The sequence below is a fragment of the Protopterus annectens genome, chromosome 8.part0 (genome assembly GCF_019279795.1).
Source record: "Protopterus annectens isolate FY-2018-M chromosome 8.part0, PAN1.0, whole genome shotgun sequence".
NCBI classification, from domain to species: Eukaryota; Metazoa; Chordata; order Ceratodontiformes; family Protopteridae; genus Protopterus; species Protopterus annectens.
The window spans coordinates 1,052,989,014-1,053,009,489 of record NC_056741.1 but is presented as its reverse complement, the minus strand read 5'-3'; positions in this window follow the sequence as shown (position 1 = coordinate 1,053,009,489).

Here is a 20,476-nt window from a genome sequence, read left to right as displayed (position 1 = left end):
GACTCAAAAGACAATCATAAGGCCTTCTTTAGCTATGTTAGAAATCTGGGTGGAAACTCCCAGATATGCTCAGAATTAGTCCAAAATGATACAAAAATCACTGAACCCACAGACATTGCAAACATACTGGCAGACAGGTTCAGTGAAAATTTCTCTCCTCCCTCCCCCAAAAGGAGAAATATCTATCCCAGCAGAGTGTAGCCTCCCAATCATCTCAAATGCCCAGGTGAGAGCTGCTCTCTCTAAAGCTAAAAACACAGCATCAATGGGACCGGATGGTGTCCTCGGCTGTGTGCTACACGAACTCAATGAGGAACTAAACCCACACATAAGGCTGCTGTTTAATCTTAGCCTTACCACAGGATACGTACCCAAAGAGTGGTGTATGGCAACTGTGGTCCCACTCCACAAAGGCTGTGCTTCTACAGACCCTGGTAATTACCGCCCCATAAGCTTAACAAGCCTGGTCTGCAAAGCTATGGAGAGGATCATAATGGAACTCATAAATAAAGACAAAGGGGACCTACGGACATTGGATCCTACCCAATTCGGCTTTGTCAAGGGCAGATCATGCCTCTTGAACTTGGTCGACTTTTTTGAAACAGTCACCAAGGCCATTGATGAGGGTAAGGCAGTTCACACAGCCTACCTTGACCTTGCAAAAGCTTTCGACACAATACCCCACTCGGGTATCATAGAAAAGCTCACCAGCTTAAATGTAAACCCATATGTCACAAGATGGGTTGCAAACTGGCTCAAGGACAGAACCCACAGGGTTAGAGTTGCTGGTGCCATGTCAGACTCCAAGCCGGTCACAAGCAGTGTCCCACAGGGTTCAGTCCTGGGCCCCCTCTTGTTCGGCATCTACTTTGCAGGCAAACATAGGAGGATTGTGGCTGACAAAGTTTGCAGATGACTGCAAACTGGGCGCCATAGTTGAAAATCCATCAGACACAGATATCCTTCAGAGAGGTCTCATAGAAATGGATAACTGATGCCAGAGCCATGGCCTTAAGCTAAACGCCAAAAAATGTATAGTCATACCCTTTGGTAAAAACAAAGTAACCCCAAGTTACCACATAGGTGGCAATCCATTAAGCACAGAAGAGGTTATCAGGGACCTGGGGACCCAAGTTGACAGTAACCTTTCTTTTGACACTCACATTGCCAAAGTGGTTAGGAGGACCTTCTACATTGCCCACTTGATTATGAAGGGATTCACATCCAGATCAAGGGAGGTCATTGTTCCCCTGTACTCTTCACTTATCAGACCAATGATTGAGTACAATGCCCCATTCGGAATGTATCTTACCCGACACCTGCAGCAATTGGAAAGACCCCAAAAGTTCCTCACCAAAAGGATAAAGGGGCTCAAAAATATGCCATATGCTGTCCGACTGAAGAAACTCCAGCTCTATTCGGTCGCATACGTCTGCTCAGAGGTGACCTGTGCCTGACATACAAGGCCATGTCCAACCCGGAATTAATGGATATGCTCCACCTCAAAAAATCCAAATCCACCAGAGCCACAAGAGCAAGAGACTTAAACCTCAACACGGATATAAATAGGACGTGCTGGAGGGACAGATTCATCACCCAGAGACTCCCTATGCTGTGGAACAGAATCCTGGTCCATGTGAGACAGAGCACCTCGCTGGCTCTGTTGAAGAGGAATATTGACCAGTGGATGGGAGATCGTAGGTTTACCCCGGGGATCATCTCTGTAGCACTGCTGGACAGAGGCACGGCAAACTAATGGGTATAGTATTCTTCAACCTAAGGGGTGGTGATAGCCACACAACTCTGGCTAGGCTTATAAATGCCCTAGGGCAGATAGCCTAGTATGAACCTATGAACCTATGAACTGGTACCCTCTAAAAACTCTCCCTCTTGAGGAGGCCGTGCAATATTTTAACTCTAAATTCTTAACTATCCTTGACAAGCATGCTCACAAATGATCCATCAGAATTAAGTCTAAACCTGCCCCCTGGCTTTCAAAAGAAACTAGACAACTCATATTGCTCGGGAATAAATCATGGGCCAAGTGGAGAGCATCCAAAAATATCTTAGACCATCAAACATTTAGACAGCTAAGAAATACTACAAAAAAGCTATACTTACTGACAAAAAAAACTGCTACTGTAAACTACAGCAATCTCACCATAACAATCCACAGAAGGTCTGGTCTAGCATTAATAAACTCTTACACCCAGGGCACTCTAGCACACCACCTCCTCTAGGAGCTGAAAACAATACCGCCCTTCAAACCGCCAATGCCTTTAACACCTTTTTCACTGACACCATAAACTCTCTAGCCTGTCAACTTTCCACAAACTACTCTAATCTCCCAACCTCTTTACCTGATACCCTCCCCTCATTCCAATTACAACCTGTCACGACCTCATACATCCAAAAACTTATACAGAAACTTAAGCCATGTACCCCCTCTGCTGACTAACTACCAACTAAATACCTGCAACAAGCAGCTAAAGCAGTTGCTTATCCTGTATCCATCATTATAAACAGAAGTATAAATGAAGGAATTGTCCCGGATATTTGGAAAATCTCCCACATTATCCCTTTACATAAAGGTGGCAAATCCAACGATTATTCCAACTATAGGCCTATTGCTCTCTTATCACCATTAGCAAAAATAATGGAAAAATGCATTCACAAGCAACTAATTACCCACTTTATCCAACATAACAAACTAGCTAATTGTCAGCATGGTTTTAGGCTATTTCATAGTACCACCACAGCCCTCCTATCCTTCACCGACTCTATCAATAAAAACCAAAATAACAACATCCTCTCATCAGCACTCTTTACTGATCTGTCAAAAGCCTTTGACATGGTCAACCACCCCATGCTCCTAAAAACTCTTGAATCCCTTGCTCTTGACCCCAAGGCTGTTCTCTGGTTTAAGTCCTACCTTAACAATAGGCAACAAGCAGTCCTCTGGAAGAATAAACTATCTCCCCACCTGCCAGTCTCCCTTGGAGTCCCTCAGGGCTCTATTCTTGGTCCACTTATATTCTCAGTGTTCATCAACAACCTTCACTTAGAAATCCCTCAAGCTACCTGTATACAATATGCAGATGACTCCACGCTCATATGTTCTGCCAACTCCATATCTGAACTACAATCCCTAACCCAGACAGTATTTAACTTAGTTGACGAATGGTTCTTAAAACGTTGCCTCCTTTTGAATGCAAAAAAAAAAAACAAGCTCTTACTCATCTCACCTAACAGTAAGTTCCCCCCAATCAATTTCTCTATCAAGTCAAATAATGGCACCATTATAAACCCTGACTCTACCACCAAACTATTAGCAGTCATAATTGACAACAACCTAACATTTGACAATCATATAAACAACACAATAAAAAGTGTAAATAGAAATTTGGGCTCCCTGTATAAAATAAAACCCTTCTTAACCCCTATAGCCAGAACTTCCATTACCCACTCCCATCTAGTCTCCACTCTTCTCTATGCTTCCCCCATATTTACTAACCTAAAGAAAAATAATCTTACCAAACTAGCTAACTCCTATAATAATATTGACAAATTTGCCACTGGAAACCCCTTTAGAACTCATCGTCTGAACCCTCAGCAGCTAGACTGGCTTGAACTACAAAACATCTTGCTACTTTCCCAACTTACTTTTGTTCATAAGATTTCCTACCAACCTAACAACACACCGATACTCTCTAACCTTATTACTCCCTATACAAACCTCAATTTCTTATGCTCTTCCACTAAATTCATAGCTAGCATTAGCAAGTCTAATAACTTGGCAGGTGATTCCTTGTTTTCAAATACTGCTGGAAAACATTGGAACATGTTGCCATCAGATCTAACTGCACTTCCCTCCTTCCCGCTCTTTAAAAAAAGGCTCAAGTAACATCTTAAAACACTCTGGCTTTGCCCTTGCTGTTACCCTTTCTAATTTGTCTGCTCTTGCTTTTGCCATTTTCCCTTTACTGCCTCCCCTCTCCTTTTTCTCTCCACTTACCTTAAGCAGTGGTAACTGCCTCAAGTTTTTGTTGCAAATAGATGTATTAAACTATGAACATAGTGTAAACAACCTCACATATCTTAATGTACGAAAGTCTTATTATGTTTCATATTTAGTTGATTTCTCCTTGACAAATGCTCTCTATCTACATTTAACGAAATACTTTTTCTTTACATTTCTGTAAGAATTCTTTCTGAATACTGTGTTTGCTTAAATTGTATGACTTTGTAACTACTGATCTCTCATTATTTTTATCAACAACATTATTTTGTTTTTTTTGGGTTTTTTTTTTTTCCTTCTTATACTTGTACATTATAAATGTTTTAATGATACTGTGGAGCTTTTCTCCCCGGGCCTCCACTGAAAATGGGAATATATCCAGTTGGACTAGCCCGGTTAACAAATGTAAAATAAAAAAAAAAATTCATCTGTTCAGCACACTGCTATGTGCTACCCTTAAGGTTCCAGACATGGCTGAAGAAGGCCTTGTGATTGTACATAACCTGCGAGGCTATCCTGACCTTGTTGATAGACTTGTTGGACTTAATTACTCCTTTTATTTTACTGTTTAGTAGAATAAGAGGGCACTTGTTCTTGCTCTTCCTTATTTTGGCCATGAGCTGTTTTATTTTTCTTTTATTATATACCCTGTTTTAGTGAGGATTCTACCACTGGAGTTTGTTTTAGAATTTGTTTTGCCCTTACTTTGTGTAGGTTTGACAGCCTCTGTGCAGTTATTCATGTTTGTTTAGGGAGTCTATGAATAACTAAGCATAGTTAGACGTGGTTTCGTGGTTAGGGTGACTCTTGAATTTTGACAAACTGTAACTTAATAGGATGCAGTTTGCCTTAGAATAGTTCCAAACTACTACTGATTTAGTTGGATTTTCCAGGTTCATTTGTATTTCAAGGGAGACAGCTTTGTGATCTGACCCCAGTAGTGAGGATGTGACACTGGTGGGGGGGGGGGGTGGATGGGGCTGCATTGCTCTCCCTTGTTGGTGAATACCAGATGCTGTATGTTTGATCCTCTTGTTTGTACACGCAGTATCTGTTCCAGGGTATTTGTGTTAATAATGTCCAGGAAACATTGTGTCTGTGAGTTTGAGGGAAGTTTTCCAGTATAGAGTGGTAGCTAAAGTCACCCATGAATAGGGTATTTTGCTAGATGGTGAGCACCTCTAGTTGGTTTAGGTAAGAATTGTGAGACTCTAGGGATATAGATGGTGACCTGTAGATTGCCCTGATATAGTGACGGCCCTTATCTATTGTGAATTGAATGTGAATGAGCTCCATAGCATCATCCTGTTTCACCAACCTGGAGATATGTTTGTTGCTAACGTAAATCGCAGCACCTTCACCTTTGGCCCCAGTCTATGCTGTTGTTGGTCTAAATCTGTGGAAGGAGCTGTAGCCTTGCACTGCTGGAGTACATTCTGTGGCTTTAAACCAAGTCTCGGTCATGGCACAGTTGCCTACATTCTCCAGAGTAATGAGGGCTTGAAGGGTGTAGAGTTTTTGATAGGGCTCCTAACAGTAAGCAGTAACACCTTAAGGTTGCTTGAAGACTTCTTCACTATGTTTGCAGTTTTGTCTTTGTCGCATTGCCAGAAAAGTTTCTATGGAGGTTGATAATGTTTTACAAATATGTAAAAGCCGACTGGGAGTATAACTCATCCTTGGCTAAGCAACATGGTCTGTTTACAATGTGTTCCCATGCTGACAGATATGGGAATCTCCCTGGAGTGACACCTGAAACTAAGCAAATTATTAAAGTCAATAATTCTATGTTTGCACTATGACTTTGTCCTTGGTGAAGGTAGAATACTTCTCAGTACAAGGCTTCTACCTGTCTGTGGCACATATGCCAAGAAATCCAATATGTCTGTTTTTATATAGTCCAATGAGGTACATCTCAGGTCATTTACACCCACATGGACTATGATAGAAACATATTGGTACCCGAGGTACAGTGACTCGAGTGTTTGAGTAATATTGGGGATCCTGACTCCAAATAGGCAATAACCATTATCTTATCCTTGTGTCTCACAATGAGATCCCCAGTGACAATAGTATTATGTAAAAGCATATGCTTGCCTTATGGGCTTTGCTCTTGGAGAACCATTGGGTGTAGGCTTATGTGAGATGTTTGGTGCTTTTTTTTTTTTTTTGCTGTGCATTTTAGTGATTGTCGAAGAGCAGTGTTGCTGTTGATTGGCTTTGGATATCATTGAGATTTGGGAAGGTTTCTTTTAGACACCTCAGCAGAGGACAATCTGAGTGTGTGGTGAGTGTTATGTGTGAGAGATGTAGTGTGAGTATTCTTGACAGCTTTGTTTGTGTGCAAGATTTTTGCATCCAAAGAACTTGAGTATGTCCATCTCTCGCAAACTGTGTTATTTTCTTAATTTATTATCTGGTTATCCAAAAACATGAGACAATTTCTACATTACCAAATCACTTGACGTCAGAAAAGCACAAAACACTTTGTCATTAGCTTTCATCCACTTTAATGATCGTGAACTTCATCAGAATGATGAAGTTCACGATCATTAAAGTGGATGAAAGCTAATGACAAAGTGTTTTGTGCTTTTCTGACGTCAAGTGATTTGGTAGCATTTTTTTTTGTCTTTGGACGACTTTGCTGTGGTTATCTAGTACAATTTCTACATTGCCTTAGTAAGTCCAAATCTAGCAGGATGGCTACAGCTTGCCTATTATATAACCAAATGTTCAGAATTTTGAATGTGCCTTTATCAGCAGCTTAATTTCAAAAAGGCCAAATTCCGAACACTCGGAACAGCAATTTTTTTCCTAGGGGAAAAAAATCGCTAGTCCGCAAAAAAAAAAAAAAAAAAAAAAACCCACAAAATAAATTGGGGGGAAATTCTGAACTTACTTCACTTACTTAACATTAATGTAGGGATAAGGAAACCTGCCCTTTGTCCCACTGTAGTGCACTCTCAGAGTTGGCATATATAATTAGCGAGTGGTATGGGGGCAGAGCCCCCCACATAACGAGGGCCCACTGTTCACCAAATCCTCCTCTTGTGGAATACCCCTTGGTATTGAGACTATATTATTTAAACAGGGAAGGAACTTATTTCCACATATCCCAGTAATGAATTTATGGTTTACTATCCAACTGTCAAGTCTAGCTTTGAAACTAGAGAGGATATTGCTTTGTATGACACATGAACAAAGTTCTTTCCAAAGCCAGGAAATGTCTAGGGTCATGCATCTGTCAAACCAGCAGGTGGTTGTGATCATGTTATGGAGGTTGAGGTCTTTGACAGAAGTGTTTTTCAGGCCACTGGTACTGCAAAGATTTAGGAGAGCAAATAAGGCTGGGAATGTCTGTACTCTAACAGCTAAACAGACCTTACTGCTCAGGAGTCTGTATTAGATACAACAGACAACACACTTTGAGTCTTTTGAGATAGCTTAGATTGTATAGTCCAACAATTTCTATTGGTTTAAAAACTTGTTCAATGTGCTTTGTTAAGTAAATTCCAAAAGAGACATTGTATTCAAGGATAGCTCTGATAAGAAAAAAGTATAGAAGGACCAAGACTGCATGAGAGACAAATGAGATAACCTTATAGATTAGGTGAGGAAGCTAGAAGGACAACAACTTAACCACTGATATGAAATGCTGAAACAAAGTCCAGTATAATTGTATCTGTTTTGTGAAAGGAACCATTAGTGGGGCAAGCTAAGAGGTTGACATGTTATACTGTGGTAACTATACTGTGGTTTGTGACATTTAATGTGATACCCTGAGTGAAACATCTGATATTCGACTGGTACAGACCCTGTTTTAGTATCTGATTGTCTAACAAGGCTTTAATAATTGCCTATAGTCTGCAGTCATCAGTAAATTTCATTAGCAACTGTCATTTCACATCTGTTTTTACTTATGAGAAATAGATGCTGAACAGGAGTCTCAGAAGAGAGCCATGTGGCGCCCCCTAGTGAAACTCCTCTGGATAGATGCAGTACCGCTGTCTTAAAAGTATAGGGTTTGTCTGACATCCAGTTAGCTATCAATTTGTCTACACATGGGTATATACTAAAATATGTGAATTTACCTATGATCCCAAAATATGGGATAGTGTTAACAGTCTTGCCAAGGTCAGAATAAGCAGTATAGACTGCCAGGCTGTCAGAAAGGTCTTCAATGACCCTTCTAAATAAATTACCAAGGTTTCATAGCCATGACCTTACATTTTAAAATAAAACAACAACATTGCACAGAATGCCAATAACCTGCAAAACCAAATGTGTTCATCTTAACCTCTAACAGAAATTTAAAAGAATGAGAGCCGAACATATAGTTATCTTTCCATAGAACTATACACATATTAACAGTTTTACCACACAGTGTATCAAAGATGAGACACAAATTAACCTACCAACACAAAAAAGTATATCAAAGTTAAATTCTGTTGTGGCATTTAAAATACAACATAAAAATTGTAGAATAATGCATATTCCTCTAACAAAGTTACAATATTGAGTCGCAGTAACATATAATATGTATGTTGCTTTATTTTACAAACTGTATCATTCATTCAACAAAACAGATAAAAACCAGCAAGCAAACAAATAATTAAATAACTTTGTAAAATGCATAAAGCAACATCCTTGACATATCCTTAGTTATGCCTTTATTTTGGTTTTGATTGCAATATAGTATGAGCATGGCCAAAGGAATTTATACATCAGCAATCATCATACATGCAATAAAGCCACTGAATGTTTTATTTTAGTACACTGAAGAAAGCTGTCATTCTTAACTTAAGCTTAAAAAATGTAATACTTTGATATGTAAAGTACAATGGCTTATACGGCCAGTCTTAATTATAAATCATATTAGTATTCATTATGTAACTAAAGGTAGGCTGTTTAGTGTATGTCTATATAACAAATGCCTAATTGATTGTCAGCTTAACGGGTCTATGTCAAATAAATGAACGCTTGAAATGTCGATCGTCATATGGTCGAGACCATATGATCGACATTTCAAGTGTTCGAAAGTTGACTTTAACGGCACTGTATGGTGCAGAATGGGAGAATTTCCCTTTTCTGCAATGAAGTGTGGTCTCAGAGCTGGTATATTTAAGTAGGGGGGTTTGTGGGCTTGCACTGTTAAGGTATGTTTTTCTTTTTTTTTTTTTTTTTTTTATATATTCGAACTTTCAAATATCGACCATATGGTCTCGAACATATGGTATTCAACATTTTGACAGTTTGAATATATAACATATACCCTGCTTAACACCTAATGGGTCAGAAGTTTCTTAAAGAGCACACCTGCATCGTGTATCATTCTTAAAATGTATCCTCAAATATTTTATAACTATTCAATATTTTTGTGGTCATGTGATATAGCAGTCATATGATGTTTAATTATTTAATTGTCTGTGAATGTTTGAATCAGTTTAATGAAATCTCTCTGTGTAAAGTTTTAAGATTTGAAAGTGCTTATTGAGTGATTATTTTTTAACAAAACATGTGTTGTCCTTCAATTCTACCAGGGAGAGTATTTTTTTTTCTTTTCTTTTTAATCTGTAACTTTTACCTTGCATATGGTAAAAATGCTTTAACAATATAACAACAGTGGATATTGCAGTCTACTAAGCATTTAAGATATGCTGCACTGTGTGAATTGTTCATCATTTAGTGAGTCTTCTTAAGTGTACAAAAAGATCATAAGCTATTATATGTGTAAAAACACTTGATTAATTTTTGACTATAAGAAAAGATAAACCTATCCAAGGGCTAGCACAGATTTAAAATTAATGGGTCTGTGAGATTGTATTCTATTTCAATGCACTGTTTTGCACTTCTTTCACTAAAGTAAAACAATGAGAAACAAGGTCACATGGACAAACCAATCTGTAAAAACTACAAGAAAAATCTAGCTAAGCTAGAGTTTCCACTGTGTGGTTCATTAAACCTCTTGCATTAGAAGCACATGGGATATATGCAAATGACCACTTAAGGACATCAGGTGTTTCAGCTATATGGCAGTTCTGAATGCCCATGACTTTTTTTTTTTAAGTCTGTTTTGGACAAATTCAGGGCAATAAAGCCAAACCTCACTAGCTGTGGATATGCATGTTTCAGCCTTCTGTAGTTTTTACTGATTGGTTTGTCTGTGTGACCTTTTTACTCATTGTTTTAGCTTGTTAGTTGGGATATTTTGCAGACACCCTAATGATTATGGATGTCAGCTGGGTACTAGAACCCTGTGTTTCTAAAGTTAGCCAAACAGTCCACTTATGCTGTGCTGACAAGGCCTCAAAAAGGCTGAACCATGCATGTCCATAATTTTAATGTGGTTTGGATTTATTAGCCTGAATTTGTCCGCAACAGACTTAAAAGGAAAAAAGTCATGGGCATTCAGAACTGCCATATAGCTGAAATGCCCAATGTCCTTAAGGTGTCATTTGCATATATCCCATGTGCCTATAACACAAAAGGTTGAAGGAATCACACAGTGGAAACATTAGCTTGGCTAGATTTTTCTTGTACGTATTTCACTAAACTAGACGTAGTGGGTACTCATCTAGATAGTAATACTTCAAACAATATTTGACTGAAGGATACTTGACATAAGGATTATTATGTTTTTTCAAAACTCAAGTTATATGAGCACTCCATTGTTTAAGTTTCATCACAGATGAGGCATACAATCATAGCACATTAAACAGTCATTTGACCAGTAAAATTCATAATTAATGTGTTTTATAGGTTGTCTCATATTAAGAATAACAATTCATTCAAAAAACATTCTGTTGCAATTATTTCATGTGTCAAATAGGAAGTGTACTATGGGAAACTATCTCTGACAGTAGTACTTCAACATTATTGTGACTTCATATTAAGTTAGATAAGTGCATTAGCCCTTTGGACCTGACAGTTTCCATACAGATGTTAATTCCTCTAATCATGACTGTTTGATCACTGCCTAGAATGTGGTTTATTTCCCAAGTGATTTCAAAATATTCCTACAAAGCATTTTGAAAATTACATTGTTTACCTGCTTATAAAATAACATTAGGCTGTGCCATTAACTTCAAAGGCAAAGGATTATCTGCATCATGAATTTTATGGTAAAGAATAATTTTATCATCATATTTATATATCATATTTATATATATCGGGCGGCACAGTGGTGCAGCGGTTAACATTGTCGCCTCACAGCAAGAGGTTCACCAGTTCAATTCTCGGCTGGGGTGCCTTCTGTCTGGAGTTTGCATGTTCTCCTTGTGTTTGCATGGGTTTCCTCCGGGTACTCCTGTTTCCTCCCACATTCCAAAGACATGCATCTGGAGCATTTCTGCCCAGGCCTCCGCTGAAAACAGGCTCTGTGGAACCTAGTCAGACTTTCCTGGTCAACAAATGATAAATAAAATAAACAAATATTTGGATAAAGAATTTCACTATTATACAGGAATACATATTTTCTTAAGTTTGCTGTTTGAACAAAAAATCGGTAGCATATAATGATTATTACCACAAACAAAGTTTTTTTTACTCTGTCTGTTGCCCTCAGGACCTTCTTCATTCACAGTATCTAAAAACATCCCCTTTCCTTATATATATGCCAACTCCACAGTTATAGAACTTAAAAAAAAAAGAAAACAAAAAAAAAACAAGAAAATAAATCAGTCACCACAAGTCCTACAATAGAAATATGCCAGCAATGACTTCATATGACAAAAAACAAAGCTGAAACTCATCCAGTTGTGATCAACAAGTTCCGGACTCTTCTATGTCACACTGCAGGGAAATCACCACACTTTTGTCATGACTGTGTGAAACACAGCAATTATCTTCTAAGAAGCAAATGTAGTAAAGATAATGGCCAAAGGAGAAAGGCGTCCATTACCAAGCCATGAGGCACACTTGAGCCTTGATTAGAATGGGGGAGCATTCAAAAAAGAATCGAAATTTTATTTGTCATTTATCAGCATAACAGTGAATCTATTTTTTTTAGTTGGCACTCACTAACATGCTTTACAGATTTGTCAAAAATAATTTTATGATACCTAGCTTGCACAGGAGCAGCAATTAATGGATAATGCATTGTTAATGCTATCCGTTTTTTAGTTTTCCGTTTGATTTTTTTTTTCACATTTGCACCCATGCAATATGTGACTCAGTGCAAGCCAAGTAATCAGTAAAAAACTCCTGGACTACCACTAAAAGCATATTTAGTCTAGCTGGTATTGCTCATTTAAATGAACGAATATGTAAACATGAATAGCTAAGTTGTTACACAAACGCTCTTTGATAAGACATAGAATACCAATTTATAGGCCTACTTGCAGGGCACAAACAATATTATCAGTCATAAAGCAGGTCAGCCTGTGAAGTCTCTTTCAATTAGGCTTGTCTTATCCAGATCTCCATTGCTTCAGACACATGGTACCAAGCTTCTTTCAGATTTCTAGTTTTCAAGAGAAGTTTATTCGACTGAATTAAAAAGCGATACACCAGTAGTAGGTTTCTAACAAAGGGGCATATGTTCTGATAGAGTGTATCATTAAAATATTAGTCAATGTAAAAGCAATAGTGAAAAAACACTCTTTTAGTAGACAAAGAACAACCTTTAAAGAGAGTCTTGCAGATGTTACCAGCTCTGAGGGAGGTCCTTATTTCTCATTTAGATCAATCCCTGAACGAGAAGTGACTGGTAAAAACAACATGATTCTGATCATGCAGAGAAGAACTGCACACAGGATGAATGAGACAGAATTCAGTAAGCTTACAGATTGTATGAAAGCAGAACAGCAAGTTCTGTTTTCAAAGGACTTACAGTGAAACCAGTTTTTATGTGTAATATTTCAGTTTGGAACCTTTTATATTTCAAGCCCTGCTCTGACATTAGGAAATTCACTTTGTTTTATTCAACTATCAATTACTAACTTTTTCTTGTATTCTTGGTTGGCCTTTCTAATTATGTGCCTCTAGTTCATTTCTACCAACATAAATTATATTAATTGAGTGCAGAATTTGATTTACTTTATATTTCTCATAAGTTGTTATTTTATCTTTAATCAAATACCTTCTTATGCAATACAAAAACATAAGGGAAGTTTATATCTGTCCATTTATTTGGAGTTAAGTAAAAAAAAATAGGCTTGGCAACAAGCCAAGTTGTCCTGGGACATCTTTAAGGGGGTTTTAGATGGATATTAATGGGAGCTCAATGGGTTGGGGAGATGAAAGGGTTAAATGGTGGGAGGGTTGATTGGAAGTTAATGAGACAAGGGTGGGAGGTGCTTAAGGGATTTAGATGAGTGTAGTTGGGTAAGTAATCACATTTTGGCGTGAACTTGCTACTTGCTAAGGGAAGGTATGCCCATGACAACCTGTAGTTAAAGGTAGGCCTGGGATACTGGTTAGTGGTAGGTAATGTTGTGTATATACGACATATATGTTTTTTTTTTTTTTGGAGGCATTGAACTAGGGGTATTTGTGTCTAAGTTAGGGGTAATGGTTAGGATTGGGTTGGGATTTATGGTGCAGTTCATTGGGGGGCAGTGCGTGGACTTGAAGGTGTCTAGAGTGAGTGGTTGCTGTTCTGGGTAATGCTGTCTGCATCGCATTTCATTAACCTTGGGGGCTGATACAGTACAAAGGTTATATACCAGGTTATAGCCATTAAGTCTGACTAAGGAGGGCTTATGGTTACTGCTGCCTAAGTGAACCAGAACTTTATTTATTTAGTTGAATTACGGTGGTTTGGCTTGTAACGGAGAAACATTGCTACAGTAGTGTGCCTGTTTGCTCTGGGACTCGTGCAGCATTATAAAGTCGTCACTATCTTTGTGCTGTTAAGTGAGTGCAGTTAAACTGTTTGTATTGCTCATGCTGGGACAGTGCTTTACTCATTTATAATACTGGTTTTATTTACTTTAAGAGGAGAGAATCTTGGGTGTCTTCTTGCCATTTCAGTTTGGCTGCTGCATTAATGGGATCTTGTTATTGTAAGGTTAGGACCTTGGGGGAGGGGGGGGGCAGGACCACACAAAATGTTGGTAATTGCTGATGGTCTGAGGGATTTTCAAAAAAAAAAAAAGGGGGGGGGGAGTTTGCACTTGTCATGGAAGTAGCCAATTTCTTTAGTCTTTTTATGTTATCCCCAGTTCTCAGCAGCTCATGTGGGACTTGGGTGGCTTCCCTTGTCACTGAGTAACTGAGTGGTAGTTTGGGGGTTAGAGGAAGCCAAGATGGTGATGTTGCGGGCCATGAGTTCCACGCAGGGGACAGAGGTGCTATGGCGCATGTGCAGTTAGCGTCAACTACCGCTCTTGTTTAGACTTTCTTTGGGGGGATGGTTGGTTCACTTTTAGGAATGATGCAATTGTCTCATGCTGAGAACAGTGTTTTTGTAGGTTATAGCCTTTATTTATGTAACCTCCAGAGTGAAACCAGTTATATCTTATCCCAGTGCAAGAGACAGTTAAGGTATGTCCCTTGCATGCTTGACGGAGGGTGGGGACTAATGTAACACCTGTTACTCTATCAATTTTCTAAAGTCATAAGAGGGGGGGGTGGGAATAAGAGCAATATTGCAAAGGAGAGTCCCTATTTTGGGGGTGGGAATCCCTGCAGAACATCCAGAGGTTGGAAGTTTGGTTTCCGGCTCATTGTGAATGAAAGCGTATTGCCATTAGTCATTTGATGTAGAGAAATGCTGAGTTTATGGCAATGGCTCAGTAGGCTAGGGGACGCTGTTCTCTCAGGCTTTCCACTTAGGGAGGTTGTGAGGAGTGCATACATATTATCTTTGATTTTGGGACCTTTCTTGTCATCTCCAGTGTTTGTACAGCAAAGTACCACTTGAGTGTGATAGTTCTCACAAAGCAGAGCAGCACAAATAATAGAAAAATATCTACAGAGTACTGTAAATATCATTTGTAACCCAACGATTTGTAAGTGGTGGTGTAAATAATATTTATACTAGTGATATTTCTATAAATATATTAAATGTTTTCCTAAGTGTACCTGTTGTTTGAAGATAACATAGACATCTAGTCGTAATATTAAGAACACGTCTTTTTTGAATGAATTATTTGATTGTAATGCAAAAAGAAGGTTGAAGAAAACCTAGGCAAAGATCATTTGCCCCTTTGTAAAAAGGGACTGGGAGTCCAAAGCAGCAGATTTTGGAAAGAGAATCAACTATAGCGAAGAAGCTGGAAACTGATCTGCCCGGAGAATCCCTAAAGAGTTAGCAACACAGACTGTTTCCCAGCAGTATAACATTGAAACAAAGGTAATTGCTATGCATACAGTAAAACCATAAGACTTTGTTTTGTATGGAAGAACCTGTCTTATTTGCACTTTCATTAGACACATCATGATGCTGAAGGAATACCAGATGCCGTATATGGAGTTAATGTATAAGGGGGGGCAGTTCCTTGCTCAAAGTTAGAATGGTGTGCATGTGGGTGGTGAGGTGCAGTAGGAAAGGTGGATATTATACCTTTCAACTGTACAGATTCACAGACTTTGTAATTTGTTGGTGGTCATTAGTGGTAAGGCAGAGTTTTGTGGTTGCTTGGTTGTTAAGGAGAGTGCATGCTGGTTTTGTGGGCTGAGAGTTTCCCTACAAGAACAGTTGTCGATTTGCACATGCGTGGGTGGGGTAATTGCCTTTATTATGCTGTAAGCTTGGTTGCCATTGGACTTATTGCTGAGAGGTGGTGAGAGGAGTATATCACTTCAACAGAAGTGCACAGTCAAAATGGAGGGAGGAGAGAAAAAAAAATGTTGTGCCTTGTCATTGTTTTTGGGTTGCTGCAGAATGTGGAGGGTGCATTTCAGTTTCTGACTTTGTGTTTGACTGTGGTGGATACTGAATGCTTTGTCCATTGATAGAACTGCAAATTTCTTTTTGCGGACTTTAGGCTTGGAGTGTGGGCTTGCTTGAGGTAGTGTGGTAGTCTGCGCATGCACGGACGTGGAGGTGCAGATATGGGGCTGCTTAAAATGTTGTTTGTTAGTGGTCACTGTATGTCCACCATAACTTTGTGGTACACATTTTCGCAGAATGTCAGATTTTGCCTCATATTTTGGGCTCCTCCTAAAACAACTACTTTTCTGGCAAATAGACAAATCCACAAGGGTTTTATGAAACTACATATAACTGCATGATAGTCATGTGCAAGCTGCAACAGTTATAATACCTATTATGTTACTTGAGTAATTGTCTTAAAAACATCTAGTACCAATGAATTATTTCACACATTGCTGCCTACTGTAGCTCAGAGGGTGTGATATACTTTTAAGAAGCTTTCCAGGCAGCAGGCACATGCAAATAAGTACTGAACACGTGTAAAGAAGAGTGCCATTTCGTGGTGAGTAGTCAAGATGTAAGCATGCAGGTGTCTGTCAGTCAGTTTAAGTTCAATGTTCCTGGTATCCACACTCATGTGTTTGTATGTAATAAGTACTTAAACAAACACCCAAACCTCATTGTCTTATTCAAATATACAAGACTAGCGACACCTACCTCTTTGATTTGGCATTTCTTTTCGGTAGATGGAATGCATTGTGCTAGGAGTTCATTGGATTTCCTCATTTAACCTGCTGGATTCACTGTTATACAATGTTGTACTTTATATCTTAGCCATAGCATATGCAGAGCCCTGTCAATTCTCTTGGCACATATGTATCTGATGAATCACTAGATTGTTATAGTAAATTTTTCAGGGAAATGCTGGTGCATTACTTGACATACAAGATTATGATATCACTAATTAGAATGGCTGCAAAAGCACATCAGCAGTTCAGGAACACACTGGTCGGGAGGAATAGTTAACGTCAATTGTAATTTTTTTTTATCCAGGTTGACAGTCTGTTGGGTTGTGTTTTATCTGGATTCTGGGTGGATTAGTGTGCCCCATTTGGAGATGGAAAGTTGAGACCTAGGCTACTGGTTTTACAATATAAGCTACCTTGGCTTATACAGTGTGCTATTTGGTATGGTCTGGAATCGCAATGGTTATCCGGGTTGTGGATATTGGTAGGTCCCTTCATGTGTGGGGTTTAGTTTCGACATACTCAACTGGTAGTTAAATTTATATTGGGTATTTGATAGGGTCATTGGAAGCATAGCCTTAGTTATGGTTGCTTTGGCATAGAGGTGTGTGACAGTGGTACATTCGTTCCTGGACTGGCAGGAAGTTATCTTTGAAGATGTTTTGGCATGTGGCTTATATATTTTAAATGATTTACATGTATTTTTCTTTTTTGCAGATGGGAGTTTTGAAACGCTGCTGTGGCTGTAGTTTAGAATAGGTGGGTATAAGGTGGAGCCTTCTTGTCCTTATTTGAATGTTTAATTTTGTCTTTTTCTTTGTAGATGATGGTGTGCCGAATTCCAGTGGTGAGATACAATGAGTTCGTAGATCATGCTTTGGTGTTGAATAAGCGGTGGGGTCATTGGGTGAGTAATCAGAAATGGATTGGTTAAAAGGCAAGTGCAGTGATTCAGAAGAAGAAGTAAGAAGCACAGCCAATTTTTGTTTACTCTAAAATAAGTAGTATGTTTTATGACCTTGTTTGAGTGTCATAGTAAGAATGGTTTTGCTGCATGTTTAAAACTGAATGCATGTTTCAATGGAAGTACTGATCAATTGGGTGGGCACATTGAGGTTACTGATGGAGTGCTGAGTGAGTAACAGTCAATGCCCTAACGGAAATGGACTTGAAAGGTAATGGTTTTTGTTTTGTGGATGTTTTGAGTGCTGGAGAGGCTATAGGGTAGTAGGTAATTTTATTCAGTGGCCATTAAGGCACATTACAGTTGGGGAAAGTGGTGATTTCTTGCAGATGTTGGACATGTTTATTTGGCCAGTTTGAGTAGGTTACTTTGGTAGGGTCAATAGCTGATTTAGTTTAATTTCTACATGCGGGATGGGGTTGGCATGTTACTAATCTTGTGTTGACCAGGTGGTATAGGGCATTTTTTTCATTCTGGTATAATCTGGTTTTTGACCTGTGGTATTGGGCATTTTCAGTTTGGTATATTGTTGGTGGCATTCAAGGGTATTGATAGAGTAAAGAAGGGTCAGACTGCTAAAGCCATTATGGAGTTTAGGTGCTTAACTTTTGATATGGATAGTTGGTGTCGGCAAGGCTGTTACATGGCATTTTGAAGTTTCTCAGGTTCTGCATGTCATTGGGCAAGTAGAAGGATTTGTTTGGGAAGGGTGATATGCAATTGCTTTAATTTGGTGGTCGGGGTTGAGTGTTCTTGCTTCAGTGGCATGTGATGCTTTGGTAAGCAGGGGCTGGTAATGTCCTGGTAACTATTGTACACTGAATGATGTTTGGCCTTATCCATTAAGGGTGGCTAGCTGATGGAAGTTGGTGGTGAGGGGGAACAGCCTGGGCAGGTTGGTGGTGGAGAAGAGGGACAGGCTTGCCCTCTTCTGTTCCCCTCTGGTGTCTGGTGGTGCATTTCAAGGAGGTTTTGTTGAATAGATAAGCAAGCAAAGATAAGGATACTGCTTATTTGGTTTGAAGGTAATTCAGTGAATGGTTTATGAAGATAAGTAAAGTAAGTGAGCAAAGGTATGGATGCTGCTTACTGGACAGGATGAGTAGGTACGCTGTCCTGATTAACATTGCAAAGATGTTTATGCTGTGCTTAGAACTGACTACACTATGTCCAGTTGTATTTAACAAATTTTGGTAATCAAAGTTATGTTATGGAAGTTTTAATAAAGGTCATCAAATGTCATTCGGTGTGTTGTGTTTATTGAAGGGGACCGGGACAAACAACCTTACCATAGTTCAGAACTCTCTGGAAATTGACAAAAATTCTGATATGGCTGATATTACCTGAATGATGTAACACCACAAAATGATACTACTATTAAGATGTTTATAAAATTAATATTTAGAATAGACCCTCTACAACTGCTATGCTTTTAGCTTTTTATGATTAAAGGGTGGCCTGTACTAATTGAGGCAGTTGCTACTGCTCATTCAAATGTGTTTGATGCGTGCAAAAACCTAGCATAGTTCTGTCCCTGTTACATTTTATGAATCAAAAACAGAAGCGTCCAAACTTAGTGAGAAACCAAAATAAAAAAAATACTTCCAAACTGAAATAAAAATGGTGCCAACTGATATTCAGTTTTTATAAAATGTAATGTACAAATCACCATAAATAATAAAAATCTAGATTAAGCACTTTCATCCAATAGTAAGTTGGACTTCTTTAGAAGCTAGATGAAATAGCTTTCATTCTAAATTTATAGTCAAACATCTTAATTAATCCATTAAAAACTTGAGCTCTTAAAGAAAACATTACATTTTATTTAGTATCACCAGGGAGGAGCATCTTTGTTCTGATGTGTGTATGGCAGCATGTATAAATATTTATACAGAATGTTTTTTTTTTTGTCAAGTGGTGGTTCATTATTTAATGCTGTTATAGTCAAAATAATGGCCATTTAAATTACTAAAATAACCCACATTTTTCAGAATATTATCATTAACGAAAAGAACACTTTTAACGGTTTAAAGCAGTAAGAATTGCTGTAAAACTACTTTGTATAATTCTGCATGTTAAGTGAGTTCAGCACATTTACAGTACTGAGTCTGAATGAATTTTTTAAGATTTTTTGTTGGGTAATAAACTGCCAATGTATTATATTTGTTTCTATTTAACTGAGTGTAATTTGTGTTTGTTGTTTGATTATAGGGACAGAAGCACGCACTTCATGATCAGAGGATGACCACCGACCTTTCTTATACCTTTGCTTTAACATGCACCACTTGCAATGAATATCCTAAAAATTGCTGTTGAGAAATTCATTTTCTTTTCAACTTTCATAGCAGTAGCAAACCAGAATTACAAACTGCCAGAGTAATGACATGGCAGCATTGTGCATACCCAAGACATCATCACATGGGTTTGATGAGTTAAACTGCTGTCATATGGCTAGCCAGTGAAGAAAACAGTGGCCACAGATCAGCTTACCCTCCCAAGATGGCAGAGAAGAATCATCTGCAGTCACACTTATCTTGTTTGAGTACAATGGATCATTACTATAAGTAAGAGTAGAAATTACTTCCAATGTCCAAAGCACACATTTGGCAGCATTTATGCACTTTTCCACAATGAACATGTAAGACATTGTTTGATATGGTGAAGGGTGGTTAGAAGATATACATCTGCTCAGATGTAGTATGTCTGACTCTTTATACAATGAATGTACCTCCTGTGAAGAGTTCAAAGTTCCATTATCAATTATGTTAGTTCCCATATCTATCTTTCTGTCTCTATCTTTGCCCTCCCTGCACCACCTTAGTAATGGGTGCTAACCCTAACTGTGTCCCTCCCCTAACCCTAACCCTACACCTTATCTAATAAAAAAAAAAAATGTTCGCCTAACACTGCCATTACACAAGACAGTCTCA